This window comes from Macrobrachium nipponense, chromosome 20 (genome assembly GCF_015104395.2).
Source record: "Macrobrachium nipponense isolate FS-2020 chromosome 20, ASM1510439v2, whole genome shotgun sequence".
Taxonomy (NCBI): Eukaryota; Metazoa; Arthropoda; class Malacostraca; order Decapoda; family Palaemonidae; genus Macrobrachium; species Macrobrachium nipponense.
Window position 1 is genome coordinate 32,959,315 of NC_061089.1, and position 21,980 is coordinate 32,981,294.

General features: G+C 39.4%; 1 long non-coding RNA gene across 1 annotated transcript in view; it reads right to left on the reverse strand.

The window, feature by feature from the left end:
• Positions 1-21,980, reverse strand: part of LOC135224553 (uncharacterized) — a 46,343-nt gene that overhangs the window by 18,450 nt on the left and 5,913 nt on the right. Inside the window, exon 3 of the long non-coding RNA XR_010316763.1 lies at positions 12,814-12,906. This is a non-coding gene — a long non-coding RNA (uncharacterized LOC135224553). The remainder of the gene's footprint in view (positions 1-12,813; positions 12,907-21,980) is intronic.

The following is a 21,980-nucleotide window of genomic DNA, read 5'->3' on the forward strand; positions in this document are numbered from 1 at the left end:
CAATGGCATGTTGTGTTAGGGAAATGCAGTTAGGGAATTTGTAGAAAGTAACATTAAAAAAAAAAAAGTGTATAAAAAAAAGGATGGTTCTCTTAGGCCGTGTTTTGATTATAGTTAAAGTATCACGAGCGACAATTCATTCCATTTGTCCCCATTGAAGAATTGTGGTTAAGATTTAAAGGCAGAATTATTAACGTAGATTCAGTAGAGTTTGTTTGAGTAAAGTAACGAGACTGATATGTTTGTTGAAAGAGTAGTCTGATTTTCGTTGGGAAAGAGAAGTAATTTTCAAATTTGATGATGAAGTGAAAACAAATTGTATATTTTTCCTGATGCAGAAATGTCCTTAAGAATGTTAATTTCTCAACAAGATCGTAGGATCGAACAACTGTTAGAGTTTGCCATTGTGGGGATTGATCATATTATTATAAAAAAAAAAAGTAATAAGAGTAGCAGACGCTATTCCCAAGAGTACTGTAGTAAGACATGAGCCACACACAGAGAGAGAGAGGAACTGCGACGCATACAGTTAAATGTTTCAGTTACACCTATGGGTGAGTTGCACAGAAAACAGAGGCAAGTGAGTCAGCTGTTGTTTGAACGTGTTGAATGAGTGCCATGGAAATGTACATGTGATGAGTGTGTGTGGGTTTGCTAGTGTGTAAGGGAGTTTACTGACAAGTCACAGTTTTCTGAACATGCACGAGATAAATTCTTTATGAAAGGAAGAAAAACAAAAAAGAGTAACTTGTTGTGCCACCGTTCCTCAGTCTTCGATAAAGCTAACCATCCACATAATTTGTAAGTGCGTGTAGTTGCCTTGCGTAGCATACCAGTGCGAGTCATTAATAAATGTGTCCGTCACAAAGTGAACAGAGAATATCATAAAAACATGCTTATGCACTTTTGTTTCATGTCAGTTATTGCTGAGAAATTTATGTCTAATTTTCCAAACATTTTGTTACAGTTCCAAGCATATGATGAGTGAGTCTATGTGTTTATAACTTGATTATTTTTTATTCTATTATTTTTTTATTGCATTTCAAGTCGTATTAAACATCTTATTGTAATGTATCTTTTTTTGTTGTTGATTTCTATTGATGCCAGTTATACGGTGTCCAAAATTTCATATCGTTGCCAATGCTGTTTATGTTTTGTCAGAAATTTGTGATCTTCCATCGATGATGTGGGAATGTGAGATTATTTTGAAGAGAAAAAAAGTTATTTTTTGTGTGTAATCTTTGAATTTTTGTTTTTTATTTTTTCTTGTTTTTATTGTGTTGCAGAAGGAATTCAGTAAGTTTTCTTATGCTTTTACCAAATTTCTTATGAGTAACGTTTCATTTTTGACTCATGTTATGTGAATTTTTATTTATGAATTTAGCTTTTTTAAGCTGGAGCTATGACTATCCATTTTCTTATTGATATGATTGAATGTGAACCTAAATTTGTTTTCTGTATGACACATTGTGAGGCGTGAGATTCATTTGTTGTAACTTGTGTTTGTAACACGCCAAATGGCCCTACCTTAATGGTTTTAAATTTTGCACAAACTGGATGGTATGGCACTCAAAGGCAGCATGGCACTCAAAGAAGAACAACAATGCGCAAATCATAAGATCAGTGTATGTCTTGCGGGACGCAAGAACTGGGGAGGGAGTGATGAGCTGATTCGATACAGTTTTGAATATGCCTTTTCCGTGTTATTCTGAAGTCCCGTGAAACCGTTATAAGTGATACTGAGTGTATGTGTAACAAAACAAGTCAACCGCCAAAGACGTTACAAGTTGGCGTGGCTTTGGCAGTTCAAAAGAGTGCCACGCATCTCTTTATCCCTTCGTGATTGGCCCCTTGTGTCTAAGGAGCCAGAATAACCAATCAGCTTCTTGCATAACGATGCTGTGTGAAGGGGGTATTTGAAACAGAGGCCGCACCATCGGTCAGGGCAGTTCGTCAGCGGGTCGCATACAGTATAGACTGACTGGGTCGAGACATGAGTGCCCAGTGCCCCGCACATTCCCGTCGGCCGCCACACAAAGACGTGTGTCACCATGAGTGTCAATAAGTCTAACCTGCCGTCCGGTTGTGCACTAGCATAGTTAACGTAATAATTACAGTTAAAGGTCATCTGTGTAGCTAAGAAGAATACACCTGTGTTAAACGTTCCCTCGATTATCATTTTTGCATGTCCTACATTGCATGCACGTAAACTTATCTCTCTCCTGTTTTTTCCTTCATATCCCGAACCCACAAATGACCGAGATCAGGTCATATATATATATATATATATATATATATATATATATATATATATATATATATATATATATATATATATATATATACATGTACGTATACATATACATATATACATACATATACATATGCATATATATTCTACATACATACATACACATACCATTACCATACATACATAACATAATATATTATTATATATTATCTTATATATATTAATATATATATATATATTATTATTATATTATAATATATATAATTATGTAATATTAATATATAATATTATATATATATATATATATATATATATATATACATATATACATACATACATACATACACACACTTATATATATGTATATATATATACACACACAGGCGGTCCCCGGGTTACAACAGGGGTTCCGTTCTTGAGGTGCGTTGTGACCCAAAAATCGTCGTAAGCCGGAACATCATCAAAAATCCTAAGAAAGGGATTTTGACGAAGGAAAAATCTATTTCTGGGACGAGTGAAACCACTACCAGAGGTCCCTTGCCATTTAGTCTCTTCCTCCTTCAATATCCCTCATCTACAGAGGAGCCGATCTAAGCCCCACTACTCGCTACCTCTACGGCTAGCGCCTCGGATCTCATTTCTGGAGATAGCACCCAAGCTTGGGCCAAATAGGGAGGGAAAAAGAAAAAGGGGTGGGATTTCACTGGGCGACACAGGTCCTTGCCCAGAAATAGATTTTTCCTTTGTCAAAATCCCTTTTCTGGGCTCAGCCTGTGTCGCTCCGTGAAATAGTACTAGAGAATTGGCCCCACAAGCTTGGAAGAAAGGATGTATACAATTAACTAAGTTTAAGGTAAATTAAAACTTGATTAAGATTAATTGTTATAGTTTAGATAAATAAGTTACACTAATGAGTAACAAGTTAAATGAACCTTAAAGCTAACTATGTACAACATAGGGCTAAGAAGCCCGTTGATGCTTATACAATACAATGGTGCGAACTAGGGAACTAGTCCCAGATACAAAACAAAACTGAAATCCATTACAAATATATACATCAAGTGCCATCCAAGGTACAGTACGACTAACAATGACGACTGAGCTACAGCAAGAACACTAGCGAGGCAGGTAGGAGAGAGAGATGTAAGGAGAGACATAGAATAAACTTACTACTAAGTTAAGCAGTGTCAGGGGAAACTGTGTTTCCGGCTGCCGCTGCTGGAAATTTGAGGGCTTCTAAGGACTTTAAATAGTGGCGTTTGAATACTGTCGGAGATTTCCAGCCTGTGTACTTCTTCAGATCATCAAAATTCATATGTTGAAAATAATTAATAGAAGTGGCTACTGCCCTAACATCATGTACCCGTGGGAAGGACTGTGGGTTAGCCTGTTTTATAAAGTATAAAATCTGTTGTCTAATTCCTTTTAAGGAAATAGTGCCACCTTTTTCCCTAATGAATAGAGGACCTGAAGATATCAGGGCAGTTCTGCTTAAATATGCTCTTAGTGAATTAACTGGACATAAGGACGGGTCCTGTGGAAGTGGGACAATTTTCCATGGGGACCACCTATCCTGTGGGTCCTCATTTTTAGCTAGGAATTGACGATCTTGAGAAAGTAACACTTCTTCTGAAGGGAGAAACTCTATATGATCTGGTTCTCTAGATAGAGCCGACAGTTCAGAAATTCTGGCTCCTGAGGCCAAACTTATTAAGAATAATGTTTTCCTTAAGAGAGCTATATAATCACATGAGTCGTTATTAGTGTCAGAAGCCAATTTAAGGACATCATTTAAGAACCATTAGACCGACTTGGGTCTCTCAGATGGTCTGAGTCTGGCACAAGCCTTGGGGATAGATGAAAAATATGAATCTGTTAGATCTATTTTGAATCCAAATTGGAAGATCTTCTTAAGAGCCGATTTGGTAGTAGTAATGGTACTAGCTGCTAATCGTTTCTCGAACAATGTTCTGAAAAAGGTTATGGCCAGATTCGTGATCATGGTTTGTGCATTTGAGTCCTTCAGAAATACAGCTAGTTTCTTAACTGCTGAGTCGTATTGACGCAAGGTCGATTCTCGTTTGTCAGATTCTAAGAACCTGATGTTCTGAGGATCGATGTTGGCATCTTTCTGAGCTGTAAACTTCATGAAGTCCATAAAGTTAGGGCTTTCAGAATTCCTGAGGAAGCGGACACAGTCCGCGTTTGTACTAGTTGTGTCAATTTGGGATTGGGAATCCATTGAGGTGGGAGTCCCAATTCCAGTAGAAGAGGGAACCAATTGCTCTTGGGCCAATTGGGGGCTATTAGAGCGATGTGACCTTTGAATGTCCTGAGTTTGTTCAGAACTTTCAAGAGAAGATTCACTGGAGGGAAGAGGTAAATTTTCTTCCACACATTCCAATCTATAGCCATCGCATCCGTGGCGTAAGCCAGAGGGTCCAGGTTGGGAGCCACATAACAAGGAAGTTTGTGGTTCGACTCCGTGGCAAAGAGATCTACCTGAAGCCCTGGTACTTGTTGACAGACCCATTTGAATGATTCCTTGTCCAACGTCCACTCCGACTCTAGTGGAACTGACCGTGACAGGGCATCCGCCACCACGTTCCTTACTCCTGCTAGTTGAGTGGCTGAGAGGTGCCATTTGTTCCTGTCTGCCAGGGAAAATATGGCTATCATGACATGGTTCACGTGGCTCGATTTGGAGCCACCCCTGTTTATGCAGTGGACTACCACTGCACTGTCTAATACCAACTTTATATGAGACTTCTTGGCTGGATGAAGCTTTTTCAGGGTGAGGAACACTGCCATAGCTTCCCAGTACATTGATATGTAGCTGGCGCAATGGTAGGGACCAGGTTCCCTGTACCTTTTTGTACTGTGAGTAGCCTCCCCAGCCGCTTAGTGAGGCCTCTGTTTGGATCACTAAAGCTGGCGGAGGGAATTGCAATGGAACTGTCTTTGACAGATTCTTGATCTCCGTCCAAGGGCAGAGTCTCTTACGTAAGATCGCCGGGATGGGGGCAAGCTTGTCCCGGGATCTTTTGTTTGCTCTTGATCGCCAAACCCGATTTAAGTCCTTTACTTTGGCTTTCAGAAGAACGTCCGTTACTGAAGCAAATTGGAGTGAACCCAAGATCCTTTCCTGGTTCCTCCAGGACGTCTGTTTGCTTTTGAGAAATTGTCTCGTGGCTTTGGCTATTTCTCTCCTTTTCTACGGCGGTATTGATGGAGTATGAGAGTCTAAGTCCCATTGGATTCCTAGCCATTGGAAACAGGACTCCGGCGTTAGCCAGGATTTGGTTCTGTTTATCTGGAAACCTAGATGTTCCAGAAACCGGATTACTTTGACCGTCGCCTTGCAGCATGCTTCGATGCTTGTGGCCCACATGAGCCAATCATCTAGATAGGCTACTAGCATTATTCCCTGAGACCTTAGTTCTTGAACAACTGTCTCCGCCAACTTTGTAAATACCCTGGGAGCTATGTTGAGGCCGAATGGCATCACTTTGAAGGAGTAGGCCTTCTTTCCCAGTCTGGAGCCTAGGAACGGGCGGAAGTGTCTCGCTACCGGAACATGATAGTAGGCATCTGTAAGATGTATAAAGGTGGTGACGGCCCCACGGGGAAGTAAGGTCCACACCTGTGAAACGGTCAGCATCCGGAACCTGTCGCAGTGAATGAATAAGTTCAGACGGGATAAGTCTAGAATTATTCTTTGCTTGTTTGAGTCTTTCTTTGGCACGCTGAATGTTAGTAACAATCGTTTGCCGATTGTTCCCTTGGTGGATTGTTGCCTCCTTTGTTTTTGTTTTTTAATTGCTGGCGAGTTGACGTCTGTTGGATGGCGTCAAACTTCGTCAAGTCAGGTTCTGGAGGGCAGAACAACGAGTCAGGTTCAGAGCGGCAGAGAGGCAGAGTCTTGGCAGCAGAGCAGCGGAGAGAATCTGAGGACGAGTTGGTGGTTGCATCAACCCTGCCTTGATCATCCAGTGATCGAGGAGGACCTCCACACCGTATCTGAGGACGAGATGGTTGTTGTATCAACTCTGTCTTGATCGTCCAGCATTCGAGGAGGATGTCCATATTGTCTCCAAGGACGAGGTGGTTGTCGTATCGGCTCTATCTTGATCGTCCGGCATTGGACTGTTGTCCTCATTGTTTGAGGAAGTGTTCCCCGTTTTGCTCTGATTATCATTATGCCGCTTCAGTGTTAATTTTAATTATTATGCTGCCTATTTCTATTAATTATATTTACATATTATTATTGTTAGTTTATAAGTTTTGTGTGTTTCTGCCACCCAGAACCTTGACTCACTGTACATTATGTATTTAAATCTTGTAAATAAATTAATTTTAAGGTAACTTTTTAGTTTTGTTATGCTCCTCCCTCCTTTGTTTGTCACCTGTCGTCAGTCATAACAGCCCAATTGTTTATTATTTTTAAGAACCTGTCGATCTCGAGAGTCGAGATCGTAATACTGAACAAGCGACCTTGAAATTTTAAGTTCTTGACTCTTGATACTACTCCTTTTTGAAGGAGTTCTTGGGAATACTCTACCAATTCCGGTGTTGGTTCTTGATAAAAGGAGTTGGATGGAGGGGGGCCTTGAAGCCAACTCCACCCTAGACCTTTGGACACAATGCTTTGGGTGTTTTTGCTGAACCTCCACCGGTGCCGATAGAGATACAGCCTCCCTCCAACCTAGGGATTCTCACTGGTTTGTGGAAGGATGTCCACCTCGTCCTCCACGGGAACCCCTGCCTCAGCTCGTGGCTCTTCCAGCGCCTCGGTGACGGAAGGAGCCTCTAGCTCTGCTACCACTGCCAAACCTATTGAAACGACTGATTTTCAAATGCCGGGTTGTAAGCAGGAGAGACAGCATAGGAGGTTGAAGCTTGTGCTTGCTAAGACGGTTGCGTCAACAGCACAAACTGTACGAGAGTTTGTTGTTGGGGGGCCTGGAAGTGCTGGAACTTCCTAGGCCTCTTCTTTGACTTGGGATTCATTCCGGCAGACTCCAGTTTTCGTTTGGAAACGAGTCCCCAACAAACTCTTAGGCTCTGGTTGAACCTAGCCGCCTCGCAGTGCACTTCGTTCACTATGGAGGCTGGGAAAAGGTCAGTGCCCCATATAGATGAGGCGATCAGTCTATTGGGCTCGTGGCGGATCGTAGCTTCCGCCAGCACGTGCTTTCTACAATTCCGCCGAGCTATGACAAAATCATACAAGTCACATTGCATTGAATACAATAGTGACTTGGCAATGATTTTAAATAGCGCCTCTTCTCCATAGATAAGAGACGATACCTCTGTCATGGTCAGGGAATTGAGAGACCTGCTGAGCCTCATCCTGGCATCATATTCGGTCTGTATGAGGCCTTCAGATAGCCTAGGTAACCTTTCGCTGAAAAGAGTGATACCGCAGTCCGGCTTAAGCTTACCTACCGAGAAAGTGGCAGGAAGGTCCATCCAGCGATCGGCAGTTCCGGGGAGCAGTAGGGAAGTCGGTTCTGTCTCCCGGAGCTGAGGCATAGGCTCGTCTTTCATGGCTGCCTGTAATTTCTTGTATGCCATAACCTTGGTGTTAGTGCATTGCCACTCTTCTAGGTTACGTATCCATGCCTGTTGGGCTTGGTCCCGGGGAAGGATTACCGTCTCCTTCGGGACCTTGTCTTCCCTCCTCATAGCTACTTCCATCAGTCGGACATAGCCCATGAAAGGGGGCCGGAGTCCTTCCAGATAGAACTCGAAGTCCTCAATCCTTCGAGTTCCACAGCCCTCAATTGTAAGCATGCCCGCTTCAAACGGGGCGTGTGCGGCAACCCTCCATGGGTTGTTCGGCTTGAAGGGAGGAAGGGTAGACGAATACGGCATTGGCAAGCTCTGGGCTGCTTGGCCGGATTGTGCAAGTCCTGTCGCCATATTGTCCCGGAGACCAGCCATGAGGTTCTCCTGGGTGACTTGTCTATCCGCAATGGATTGGATAGATTGTCCTGATGCTTCTATGGGGGAGGATAGTTGAGCAAACATTTCTTGGAACTTGGACTGAACCAAGTTCCCGACCATGCTGCCCATCTGCTGCGTAATATTTGCTGAAATATTTGCAAAGAAAGCATGGGGATCGAAGGGGGAAGGCTCTGCCTTCTCCTTAGGAACCTTGGACCTAGACCCCTTAGCAGAGGATGCCTCGGGGTCGGAGGAGGAGTGTTGACCCTTCTCCTTAGAAGTCTTGGTCCTCGACCCTTTTGAAGGGAGAGTCCACTTTGCCTTGTCAGCTCTGGGATGGTGAGCCGGAAGCTTAGCGACATGGCCAGTTCCTGACTTCTTGGACAGGGACTTTTGTAGCGATTTGTAGTCTCGCTTGCCTTCGGTCTGACCGACTGAAGTCCCCCGGTGAATCCCTGGAAAGAGGTAGAAGTGGAAGGAGAAGAAGCTCTAGATGGGCTCAAGGAAAGCCTTTGAGCCCCTACAGTACCTATCTCACCAACACTCTTACCGTGACCCATGTCGTCCACAGTCATGAGCTCGAAGTCCAGGTCAAGAGCTGCTACGTCTTCCGCAACCTCTTGAGTGGCCGCCTCCTCCGGGGGTTGTGCGACCGCTTCTTGAATGGTAGCGATCAAGGGAGCGGCCACTTTGGGGTCCACCGATGAAGTACTCTTCCCTCTGGGGAAGATGAGAGTGGCCATCTCCTTGGAAAGGATGTAGGGTTGGCCCTTGGCAACGCTACTGCCAAACCCAACTGCCCAGGCCTTCAGAGTGGTTAAAGCAGCGTCCCGGACTGCTTGAACGCCCTGTAAAAGAGGGGTTATCATTAGTACTTAAGACTAACACTTAAGATTGGATAGTAACTTACTTTAGAAAGCATATCAAAATGTCTTAAATTTCATTGATCCTCATTGTATCATTGTGTTTAGTCCGAAGTGTCACCTACCTCAGAGGAAACTTGGTCCACTAACTCGTAGCAGATCAAGCAGTTCTCGTGGTGCCAGACCACGGACTCGTTGAGGCGGACCGCACAGGTGGCGTGAGTCCGGCAGACCTCGTGTCCACAGGGATCCTGGAGGACAGCATTGCAGCCTACCTCCAAGCAATGGGTAACCTGTAAGTCAAATGATACACGAGTATCATCGTCAACCTTCCGGACTAGGTCCGTGGTTGTGATATGCCATTGATGCCGGAGTACTCCAGTGTTAACAAACAATATTACAATAAAAAATGACCCAGTCTCGACCTGTTCTGTTGCCATGCACCTGTCGAAGCATCTGGCAGGGGTAGTAGGAAAAGGCTTGAAACAGTGTGTCTCCGGCGATGCCGGAGTTAAAACTTTTACACTGAATCAGGATAACAAGCTATTCCCATTACGCCGGAGTAAGGAGTAATCCAAACAGGCACCGGGTGTGGAGCAGGAGGTGACCGGGTGGAGAGTTAAAATACATAGTGGAGTCTGACACCTCCGCCGTAGTAAATAACTTATAACTAGAACAGGGTGGGAGTTAATACCTGGCGGAGTTAGACAACTCCGCCATCGTAAAAACTTAGACTAATAGCAATGGATGTCATTATGTATAATAAAACATGCATGCAACATAGGGTATCCCTTGAAAAAGGCCGGAGCCTCAATACATGAAAGTCAGCTATCCTAATATCGGCCTGGCTTACGCCGGGGTCCTGAACCCTCCGGAGCGGAGAGAGGATGGGCTGAATATATAGCGACAGGGATACTTGACCAGCGCGCCGAGGAGAACCGAGCTCCACCGAGCCTGGTGGCCAACCAAGGCTCGGCCGAGCAGGGCTCCCCCCCTACACCCAGGGAGAGAACGGCAGGGTAGCGGGCCAGCTCACCGAGTGTCCTCCCAGACGTCTCCCCCTATCCCCCCTAGAGGGGGGGGGGGGGTGCTCGGATCGGCTGCCTGAGACAGCGTGAGCGAGTGTCACTCCACCGAGGTGGGTGAGATGGGGGGACTGGGAGGGGTCGGAAGCGGGGTGGCTCGTACGCGGTCGCCTGGAAACACTCTCGGCTGGGTGAACAGACACGCGGTGAGAAAGGCCAGGCGATCGAAGGAGGCCTATAGGCCAACTGATGCCGTCTCAATGAGCATATAACACATAAAATAACTATCCTGTCCTAATACAGGGGGAAGGGAAGTAAAAATGAAGTGAGAGAAAAAGAACTGAGTCCTAGAGAAGCTGGACTAAAGCCAATCAAGAAGATTGGGCAAAGCTTGGCATCTCCGAGCAGCTAGCCTAGATGCCGTGACGAAATAATCGAGGGGCAAGCGGCCAGAGTGGCTCGAGGACAATAGGGCGAAAGGACCAGGGTCCTCCACACAAAGGGCGCCTAAAGGAGAGGTAACCTAACAACTAGAAAGATACATGCATGTATGACAATCTAAACTGGAAGGCTAACTGGTAGGCTATGAACCGAGAGCATGTGCTCGGTCAAAGGCTATCCCCCGTGAATGGACTAATAAAATACGAATAATATTAAGAATAATATTAATGTCAATCAAATGCATCATTGATAATCCAAGTATGGTACTGCTAAACAATGCATCGAGCCCAATAGGTATAGGAGACCTATTGGAGCTCGTAAACAAAGCAACACGAGGTAGCGAGCCGAGCACGGCGGCGCGGGAGTAGCGCCGCATGGGACGCCGTTCTATAAAAACCTAAATAATTTGGTTTATCGTGCCAAAGGCAGATCCTAAAGAGTGTCAACCATTAATAGCAGTACTACTTAACTTGGATGCAGCAACAGCTTGACGTTCCATGATGAAAGAAAAAGCAGGATATTCCAGAAACACAATCACAAGCAAAGAGAACGCATGCAGCGTGAAACGTGCTATCAAAAGGAATGAAATCCGAGGTGCTAGCCGTAGTGGTAGCAAGTAGTGGGGCTTAGATCGGCTCCTCTGTAGATGAGGGATATTGAAGGAGGAAGAGACTAAATGTCAAGGGACCTCTGGTAGTGGTTTCACTCGACCCAGTTACCATACCGACACCTTTAAAATAAAGGTGAGCGAGCCAGAATACTCTGGCATTACCATTTAACCTTTTCTCTGGTATTTATAGCAATATTTATACCCTAGAAATGAGTGCTAAAGAGACATTTCACGGAGCGACACAGGCTGAGCCCTGAAAAACCTTACTTTTAATGCTTCGGGTGCATTCCAAACTATGTAAACCGCATTCATATTGCATTTTTCATCAAAAAAAAACCTTCAAATATTGATTATTTTGCATTTTTGGTGTCATATTTCTTGTGCCAGATGAGCATTGTAGGTGTCGTAACCCTGGAACATGCGTCGTAACCCTGGAAATAATTTCTGATGAATATAATTGAAAAGCGCCTTAACCTCGGAACGTCATAAGCCGAACCCGTCGTAACCTGGAGACTGCCTGTGTATGTATGTATGTATATATATATATATATATATATATATATATATATATATATATATATATACAGATGTTGAACCATTCTGCTAATAAGTTTGGTTATAAGTCAATTTCCTTTAGCCCAAAGGGTATTAAGGCATAGATTTCTTTTACTGAGAAGGCTTATTACCTACTGCCATGAAATTTGTTTTAAAATAAAATTTTCCTAATTAAATATGATTCTCCACTGTTTTTACTCAACAGAACAGTATCTGCAAAAATATCCCCAAAATGTGCTTCTCAGTCATATGATGATATTCTGAAATAAAATTTTAAAAATCCTCCTGTGAAAAGCACCTGGCCCCACTAATTAAGAAGCCTGGTAGAACTTGCCTTTGTATAAGAGTTTAGTGCCATTTTTTTCATTAACCCCAGGCACTGACAACCATTTATGTTGAACCTTAGTGAATTACAAGTATTTCTTAGTAGTACATTTCAGTTACAATATCCTACACATGCAACATCATGATGTAGGTATGCATATGAAATCACTTATTTTAAATAACCTTTAACCAAAATGTGATTAAGCCATATTACAACTGGTTGAGACACCAGATACAAATGCAACCATAAACAGACGATAGTCACCGATTCTAACAGAAGAGAAACAAAGTTCAAAGGAATCATGAATCCTTAAGATGAATAAGTCACTCAATTACTTAAGCCTAAAACTACACTACTCAAAAGGCAAAACTGCTAAGATTTTTCAAAGGATAATATCCTACACTTCAAACATGTGCCCTTTCACTTTTTCCCAAAATTTCATACTGCCACAATACTCTCTCAACAAAGAACACCAAGTGATGGTAATCAACACGAAAGGCACAGTCATATCAACATCCAATTTCATTCAGCAGAAAATTGTCTGAATATTGTTTCTCATTTCGGACCCAGCATCCTATTAAGTGGATACTATACCTCATTGTAAGAATCTCTTTCATAACAAAATGTCTTTTCATTCCATGTTGATTAAGCAACAGGAATGCTAAATTATTTTCTTGCTCACAACTTTGCAAGGGAGCTCCCACTTCAGCTCTGCTCTCTCTCTGTCAACTTCACAATATTTCTCTTATCTTGAGCTTGGGGCATTAACATGAAAGTAATATAAAGTCTCTTACCTTTCTTGATAAGCATTTTCCAACAAGAGATCTTCCTATCTCAAGCACATCCTTTACAATTTTCTTCTTCAGACTATGGTCAACATGCCCTATCTGCAATATGGAAATTTACTTAGAAGGTAAATATCAAATATGAAATTACAAGATTTCATCCATTGCAGTTCAGAGAACAATGATACGTACATTATCTCACAATAGAACACTGGACTTGAATAGCCCTGAAAACAATATCAATAATCATAAGAGAAACTGCAACATACAAATAAGCTATACTATTGCACAATTATAAATCTGCACAAACATGACATATTACTGCAATATGTGTAACAATACTAATCTCAGCATTTTTTAAATACTGCAAAGAAAAAAACATCTGAGCTAAAAGATTCATAAACAAACTCATTCGTCATAAACATCTATAACTACTAATTCTCATTACGGTAGAACCCAAGACCTCAACGCTAATCTGTTCCAGAAGAAGCGTTGGGATCCAACTCGGTCAAGATCTGAGTAATTTTTTTTTCAATAAGAAATAACTGGAAATGGATTAATAAATTCTTGACCACCTATTACTAACCTAACTTTGCCTTTTTGTACAAACATTACATTTAAATTACAATTAAATAAGTTCAGAGTTACTTAACATATATCAGACGTCCTTTTTTATTTGGGATCATAGTTTAGGAACTATAGGCTCTGTCCGCAGATATGTAAACTACCCGTTTTCTTTATTCTTCCATAGCATTTTTGCACTGCTTTTGTTCCTCCTTATATCTTGGAGGAGCTAAAATACTACGCAAATTTATCAAGCCCTGCCATATCCAATTTATTTGTTTTTCTTTTCTTGAAATAGATATTTTTTCCTATATTGGTATCAAGATATTTTTTACCCTAAGATTTGATAACAAAATAATATTAAAATGATGTTTATTAGAAAACCGTGATAAATGATTTTGCTTTTTTTAAAAATCAAATTTCATATAAATACACTTAAGCAAACAACTAAAAGAAGTTAATGCAAGAGCATTAGCATAAGCACGCGCTATTCCCTCTTGGGACCCGACCATGAGGACCCGAGCATCGGAGTCACGCCACTATAAAGTCCTTTTGTCAAGTACTCTATGAAAGGACTACATAGTACACTTTTTCTAATACCTGTACAGTATAACTATGGTCACCATTTGTTTGTATTTACATCTGTAATTTTGCATTGGAAATAATTACTGGCCAATGAAACCAACTAAATTTTTAAAAATGGCAAGGGTTCATCTTAAACCAAAAGCCCATGGTAACTGGTTGCAGTATTTGTCATCTGGTTTAACTATGCTATATGCTATAGTATAATAATCAGGATGATTAAGAAGTTTGTTCAAGTGTTGTACCATTGCACCAATTTCCTAAATCACTTCAATTAATTAAAATACCAGAGTTTTTAAACAATCTTGATGTGACCTTAAATAAAGGCCTTTATTTCACATAACCTTTAAACTGTTGGTCACAGTCATGAGTAAAGGGTGTGTACCCATTTTGGCAATTACAGAAAAAACTGTGTGAATCTCTTCATCCAGCATCTCGAGTTTGTGACAAACAAATGTATGACTCCACTTAAAACCTTCACCTGAAAACTCTATGGACAAAGTTAACAGACTAAAAACCCAATGGGCATCCAAAGGGAAGTCAACCTGCAGAGAGACAAGTTAATGTAGGCTAAGGTGATAAATAAATGAGGGAATAGGAAATAAACCGATACTACACCTGAATTCTAGTGATGTCAGCAGAAAGCAGGATGAATTTGCTCTCCACTTCAACATTTGGAAATCAGAAGATTACACAATTGCACTAAGCCTATTCCACATTTTAGTTGTAACCAAGATAAAACTCCTAGCAAACTGAAAAATATTAAATGATACTAGAAAAGAGAGACTTTGCAGTAGATGCCAGCCTAGTGTTGTGAGCAAAAATAGCTGGATCTGGTTACGAATAGTGCAGATATATTTGTCGTTGTAGTACATTTTATGCATCAAACATGATGAACTCGCTTTACATTTTATGCCTTAATTCAATATTGAGAATTGGCAAAAGGAATTTGACTAAAGACTTAACTCTACATAAGAAATAAACTCTTTGGGAAACCAATGAAGCAATATATGATGTATATGCTTGTCAAAAGTCAATTTCTCACCAAAACGTACAACTAAATTCCTGAAAAGCGTCCCCGACATTTAAAACCGTACCACTTACACATAAGCTACGATGCAAAGGCAAAAGAGTTCTTGATTGACTATTGTACTTTGATTTACAGAAGGGTTAAGCTTCAAGTCCCAAAGTCTACTCTACTCGTGAATATGTGCTATATCTCATTTCAAGAAGTCTGGAAGAGTAGTATCATCGGTGTACTCAGTCAGGTTGTTCTCCAGATCTTCTCACATGCTGCTAGTACAGGCAGTCCCCGAGTTACGACGGGAGTTCCGTTCTTGAGACGCGTCGAAAGCCGAAAATCGCCGTAAGTCGGAACACCGTCAAAAATCCTAAGAAAACCTTACTTTTAATGCTTTGGGTGCATTCAAAACTATGTAAGCTGCATTCTTATTGCATTTTTCATAAAAAAAACCCTTCAAATATTGATTATTTGGTATTTTTGGTGTCATATTTCTTCTGCCAGATCAGTGTTGTAAGCGCCGTAACCCTGGAACATGCGTCGTAACCCCGGATATAATTTCTGATGAATATAATTGAAAAGCGTCTTAACCTCGGAACGTCATAAGCCGAACCTGTCGTAACCCGGGGACTGCCTATAAATAATAAATAGCAAAGGTCCAAGAACATTACAAAACTATAAATTATAGTGGGAGGTGGCTGGAGTACTATTCCGAAAAATAACCAATGATAATACTGAAATCATCAACCTTATTCGAGTACTAGTTACCCTACAGATTAACTTGATGGGAGACAAACTCATTCAACAGAGACATCAGTGACCAGAATCCAGCCACTGGTCATGTTCATCATAAGGTAATGGTGACTAAAATCCTGGGGAGTGGCTGTCTTTGATTTTATGGTGTTCTCCATTCCATGCACTTCAGTCAACAGGGACAGGGCTTAAGTGATCCCTGAGGGTAAGACATTAATAAGTATACGTGCTGGAACTTGAGATGGATGGAGGAGGCATTGATTTTTTAAAAGGACAGCTACAGGACTCCGCTTCTCTGCTTCTGTAAGAAGATAAACTGCTAATTTTTTCATTAGATTTCCCTGATTCAATACTAAATATTTGATAAATGTACATAGTACTGATCTTGAATTTACGTATTGCAGTGAATTTGGACCCTTAAACTGTATGGTTACTACATAACGTAGGTGACTTGTCCTTACCTGGCCGGCTTCTATCCAATGGGACGTCACTTAATTTTATATATATATATATATTAGGGCTTCACATAGTGTCTGTATCACACTCCTATAAGTCAAATGCAAGTCAAGTTTGAGTAATATTCAGTGGTTGGTTTTGGTAGCTGACCGAGCTAATGTAAGTGTTTACATAATAAAAATATGGAATGTTAGTCCATATATATAAAAGTCTAAAACTAAAGAGGTCAACCAGATTGCTTGCAGGAATGTGATCAGACTAGAGACGCTAAAGATGACGTATACAATAAGTATGTAGGCTAAGATAACATGCCGTCACCTGTAGTCATTCAATTGTTTATAAACATTAGTCCAAGCTCCCTGCTTGAGACAACTACCCCGACCTATTATTCAAACGGCCTACGTGATCTGTAGCGTGTCTCATTCGATTGTGTGTTCGTATGAAACTATGTCATCTGATAGTATGTTCATATGTTCGAACTACTGTCTGTTCCTTCATAACTTGTAACAGAGATGGTAGACAGGCAGATCTGCACACACATTCCTTGTCTAAATTCGGGCAATGTTCCTGATCAGCGCTTCTGTTTATCAGTCTTAATTTCTTAATCAAAAACAATCTGAGTCTTCATCTTTTCAGGTACACTAGATACTTATGCTCCTTTCAACTTCACAGTCATTTTTTCCTCTATACAAAGGGACAATAACTCCTCTCATACATACATACGGAATTTTTCTTTCAAGCAGACACCACCTACACTATCGGCCACTCACTGTTACATCAACTCCCCCACGCAGCATATTATATATCCCCATTTACTGCATATTAGTGCTGCTGTTCAGCGAATCTGGTTGCGCTCGGTAAGTGAAGGGGATCAGGGATCAATAGAGAATGTGTAAGACCTCTGGTAAAATACAACTTACGAAAAAGTGAGTGACAAACCAAAGACCATCCGTCGAGGGCCTTACTATTATTAAACGAAACCTATCACCACGAATAACTTGATCAGAAAGAGAAATCTTTGGCAGAAGCAGATATCCACACAGGATAACAGTATTCTGGTAAACGGAGTACAAATTTCCTAAAACAGGTTGCACTGATTTTATCACTGTTGTAAATATATGGGGCCTACTGAACAATACCTAACTTTAGTGCGTCATTTGCTGAAACTTTCATTAGAGGTTTCTCAAAAGCAAGACGCGAGTCCAAAGTTACACCTACAAAAGTTAAAAGCTTCAGACCCATTCACCAAAGTTCCAGCCACCTGAAGAGGAGGATGGGATGGAAAATCTGTAAGAGATCTGCTGATCAATAGTGTTTTCGTTTTAGTCGAGTTCAGCCTCATACCACCACCGACTAAACCATTCCCTGATCCAGTCCCTGTCTGATTGAGGCCGAGGGCAGCTTCATGTCTCCTAAGTGGAGACTACCACACCCACAAGCGTTGCATTACCGGCATACGGAACAAGCTTGTTTTCCAGGCCAACAACCATCACTTGTATACACTAAAAATAACAGTAGGCCAAGACCACTACCCTGTGGAACTCCAGATACTACAGGTCTTGGTTCACTAAAGATCTCATCCACAGTAACTTGCTGCTGCTCACCTGTAAGGAAATCATGAAGTAATCCTGAAACATATCCACACCTATATATATATATATATATATATATATATATATATATATATATATATATATATATATATATAGACAATCGTCAATAAAGGGAAGAGGGCGACGTTTCGTAATTATCCAATTAATTACATCAGGGTGTTAACATGAAAAATAAAATTCCTAGTAAAATTGTAAAAACATAACTAAAAATTAAAACTTCAGAAATGCAAAGGCTAAAAAATTATTCTCATTGCCTTATATGTCCTCTGGTGTATTTATAAATATACTTGCCCTGAATGTCAAACAGGGACCTATGTGGGATCCACCAGCAGACTCCTTAAGGTGCGTATCGATTCTCATCCAGGCATAAGCTTCCGTACTGGCAGCAGAATTGTAAACCCGGAACACTCCAAATTAGAAATCACTCCAAAATGTGTAAAACATATATCGATAATAAAGACTTCTGTATTTTAGGCCATACCACCAACCCGCAGGACCTTGTTATTCTGGAATCTCTCTTTATTAAACAACTTGTTCCGTCGTTGAACACCCATACGTCCTCATTCCCTCTGTATTTGTCTTGACTTGTGTTGTTTATTTATGCTTTTATGTTTACGTTGAGTTTAACGCTGTCACTCCTCTAGGTCGGTCCTTAACTTCTTGTTCTGTAACTCTGTTCACTGCTGCTTTCAATTTTTGTCAATTTTTGTTTATTTTATGTTCATTTATCTTTCGTTTTAATGTATGTCCTTTTAAATAATTTAATTCCCTTAATTTTAATGTGTATATTTTGTACACTTTGTAAGAATAATTTTTTAGCTTTGGCATTTCAGAATTTTTAATTTTTAGTTATGATTTTACAATTTTACTAGGAATTTTATTTTTCATTTTAACAGCCTGATGATGTAATTAATTGGATAATAACGAAACGTCGCAATAAAGACAGCCTGTACATCTGTGTGTGTCCTCTTCCCTTTATTGATGATTATTAATATGGATTGACTCCTGGCTCCTAGCACTAAGCTGTAGATATATGGATATATAGATATATACATATAGATATGATATAATATATAATATAGTATATATATATATATATATAATATTATAATTTATATCTATATCAATTATAATAGATCTATATAGATATATATAGATTATAGATATAGAATATAGAATAGATATAGATATTTATAGATATGATATAGATATAGATATAGATATAGATATATATATATATATATAAAAATATATATATAGAGAGAGAGAGAGAGAGAGAGAGAGAGAGAGAGAGAGAGAGAGAGAGATCGATATATATATATTAGATATATAAAGGCTATATAAATATATAGATATAGATATATATATATAATAGATATGTGTGTGTGTGTATATATGATATGTATATAGATACAGATATATAGTTATAGATATAAATATCTATATATATAAATATATATAGATATATATAGTAAATATATAGATCTATAGATATATAATATATATCATATATAAATATAAATATAATTTTATAACATCTATTTATATATATATATATCTATATATATATATATATATATATATATATATATATATCTATATATATATATATATGTATATGAACAGTTACAGCCAGGAAGGAAAATGTAGACACCGGAGATGCCAAGTATTTTCGTTTATTACCAAGACCTGGTCACAGCAACAGTTGTTGTGACCATGTCTTAGTTATAGGACGAAAGTACAGAATGACTATAGTGTTTCCATTTTCCTTTGTGGCTGTAACTTTGTTCGTATAATAATCACGTTTTTTTATTTCTTCGTGGTTTAAAATCATACACATATTGTATATGTAAATATATCAGACAAACCTAAGAATACATAGATATATGAAATTCTACACTGACTGATAAAGCAAGACTCTGAACAAGATTACAAGTACCCGTAAATAGGTAAAAAAAAAAAAAAAAAAAGTAAATCCACAAGTAATTCTTATTCCCGTTACAAGTAGAACGAGAAAAGGTAAAAATACGGGCGAGAAAAAAATTCTAAAAATGGAGGAGAGGAAGACGACGCGCAGCAGCGCATGCGTCAAATGCTCCACGAATCCCATTAAAGCCTCGAGGTCAACACATTAGTCTACTCGCAAATCCGAGCTCAGTCTCTCAAGACGCAGAGAACTTTCTCTCCTCTTGACCTCGTCAGGCTGTCCTGACGTAGCCCAGGTCGACTTGATTTCGGCAACTCTGAGTCACTCGGTAAGTTTAATCTTGATAGTAATTCCAGCGACTAGACAGTAGTAAATCTCTTGACTATCAGGGCCTGACTAATAAGAATAACTTTTGTCTTGACGCTGACCATTTTTTCAGGTAATTACTAAAGAACAGTTAAGTGATATACGTTCAATATTTAGTAAACTGTGAAGATGGTTTTAATGATTAGATTTTCTCATGAATTCTGCCGAATTAATAAAATCTAAATTAATTCAAAATTAATTTTCCCTCTAAATTAAAAAAATTATTTTCCCAATAAGAAAGTAATTTTCTATTACTTGGTTTTAACTAAGCTTATACTTAAAATAACAAGGATTAAATTTCCATCATTTAAAAATGGGTTACCAATAAAAATTTCCTTACAGTAAATGAATAGATACTAAATTTATATTGTGTAATATTACCAATTGTGCGACAAATTAATTTGTTTTGATTCTTGTAAAATACGGCTTAAAACCTATTTACAACTGACTTATATAAAGCTTCAACAACAGGTCAGTTTATCACAGCAGTTTGCGTTACTTAGTATAACAGACCTATTTGCTCACATCTGACTGGTATAAAAAATGAAATCGACTTAGTTTTTGTACAATGAAAGGCATTAAGCCAACTTAGTCTTAATGTAAAATTCAAAAATAACATTACACTTCATTACAACAGTCTGCACTGCTTGGTACAACCCATCTATTATTGTAAATGCTTTGATCGGTAATAACAAGTTATTCAATTAATTCGGTTTCTGTCAGATCATAAACTTAGCTCAATGTTGATTTCAAATGTTTATGCAACTTCTTAAAAGAGTTCTCATAACACGCTTCGAATGATAATAATATAAGTGTTAAATCAACATACCAGTTATATCTAGAAATCAACAACGTATTACATCCATTATATCTAGAAAAGGGCAAGGTATATCCATGTCGCATTTCCGACATCTATGATCTCAAGCAGCATGACCTCAGTTTCAAATATCCAGTCAAGTATTAATCAAATCAGTATGTTAATTCACCCTTTACATCTCTATACATGGATAGATAGACGTTTACTGACCACAACATACAAAGTTACCAACAGTACAAGCTCTTGATTATGGTCCAACAAAAGTACATCAAAATGCACAAATAAATCTTTAGAATAAAAAAAACATATTTAAACCAGAACATTTGAAACCATGACAAGTTACCTATTAACTGGACATCAGCTGATTCAAGGTCATCAGAGTATAAATAAACTTTATTTGTTGTTGCAACAAAACAGTCTAGTATATACAGAGTTAAGCTCCCCAGCTTCACAAACTCACTCAACTAGGCAAACTCAATATTCGTCACATTGTGTGGCTTCTGAATGGTTGTTTCCCATGGGTAGGCACTCGTGCAAATACGGAAGTAGTATACATTCTATTCTTGTCTCCAACAAGATATTTTATTTTTCTTCCTCTCCTTTCAGATTCGTTCTTTAAGCTCTGGAGAAGATGCTTCCAATTGCAAAGAATTCTACGTGCGCAAGTAAGTTCATAATAACCCATATACATACACACGCATTAGTAAATGTTGGTAGGTCATCAAAAAACAAGTACATCACATGACTTGACTGGCTTAACTGTATTGAATGATTAAATTTAGACTATAACGCCAAGGGAGCGCTAGGGGCACTTGAAGTCATTATTCAGCGCTTTGAGATCAGTAGGAATATCTAAACAAGATACTTGTCGATTGGTCGTTATCGTCCTGTGCCAAAAATGAGCAAGTTAGTAGTAGTTCTTAAAGATGGTTACTCATCCGTCAATTTAAAATACATAATGGAATTTTAAAAAACCATATCGTTATTGTACAATTTCTAAAAGCGGTTTAAGTCTATGCAAGGTTTAACATTCTAGTAAATCCTTCTTTTAAGTTATATTTCGATCAAGAGAGTAGG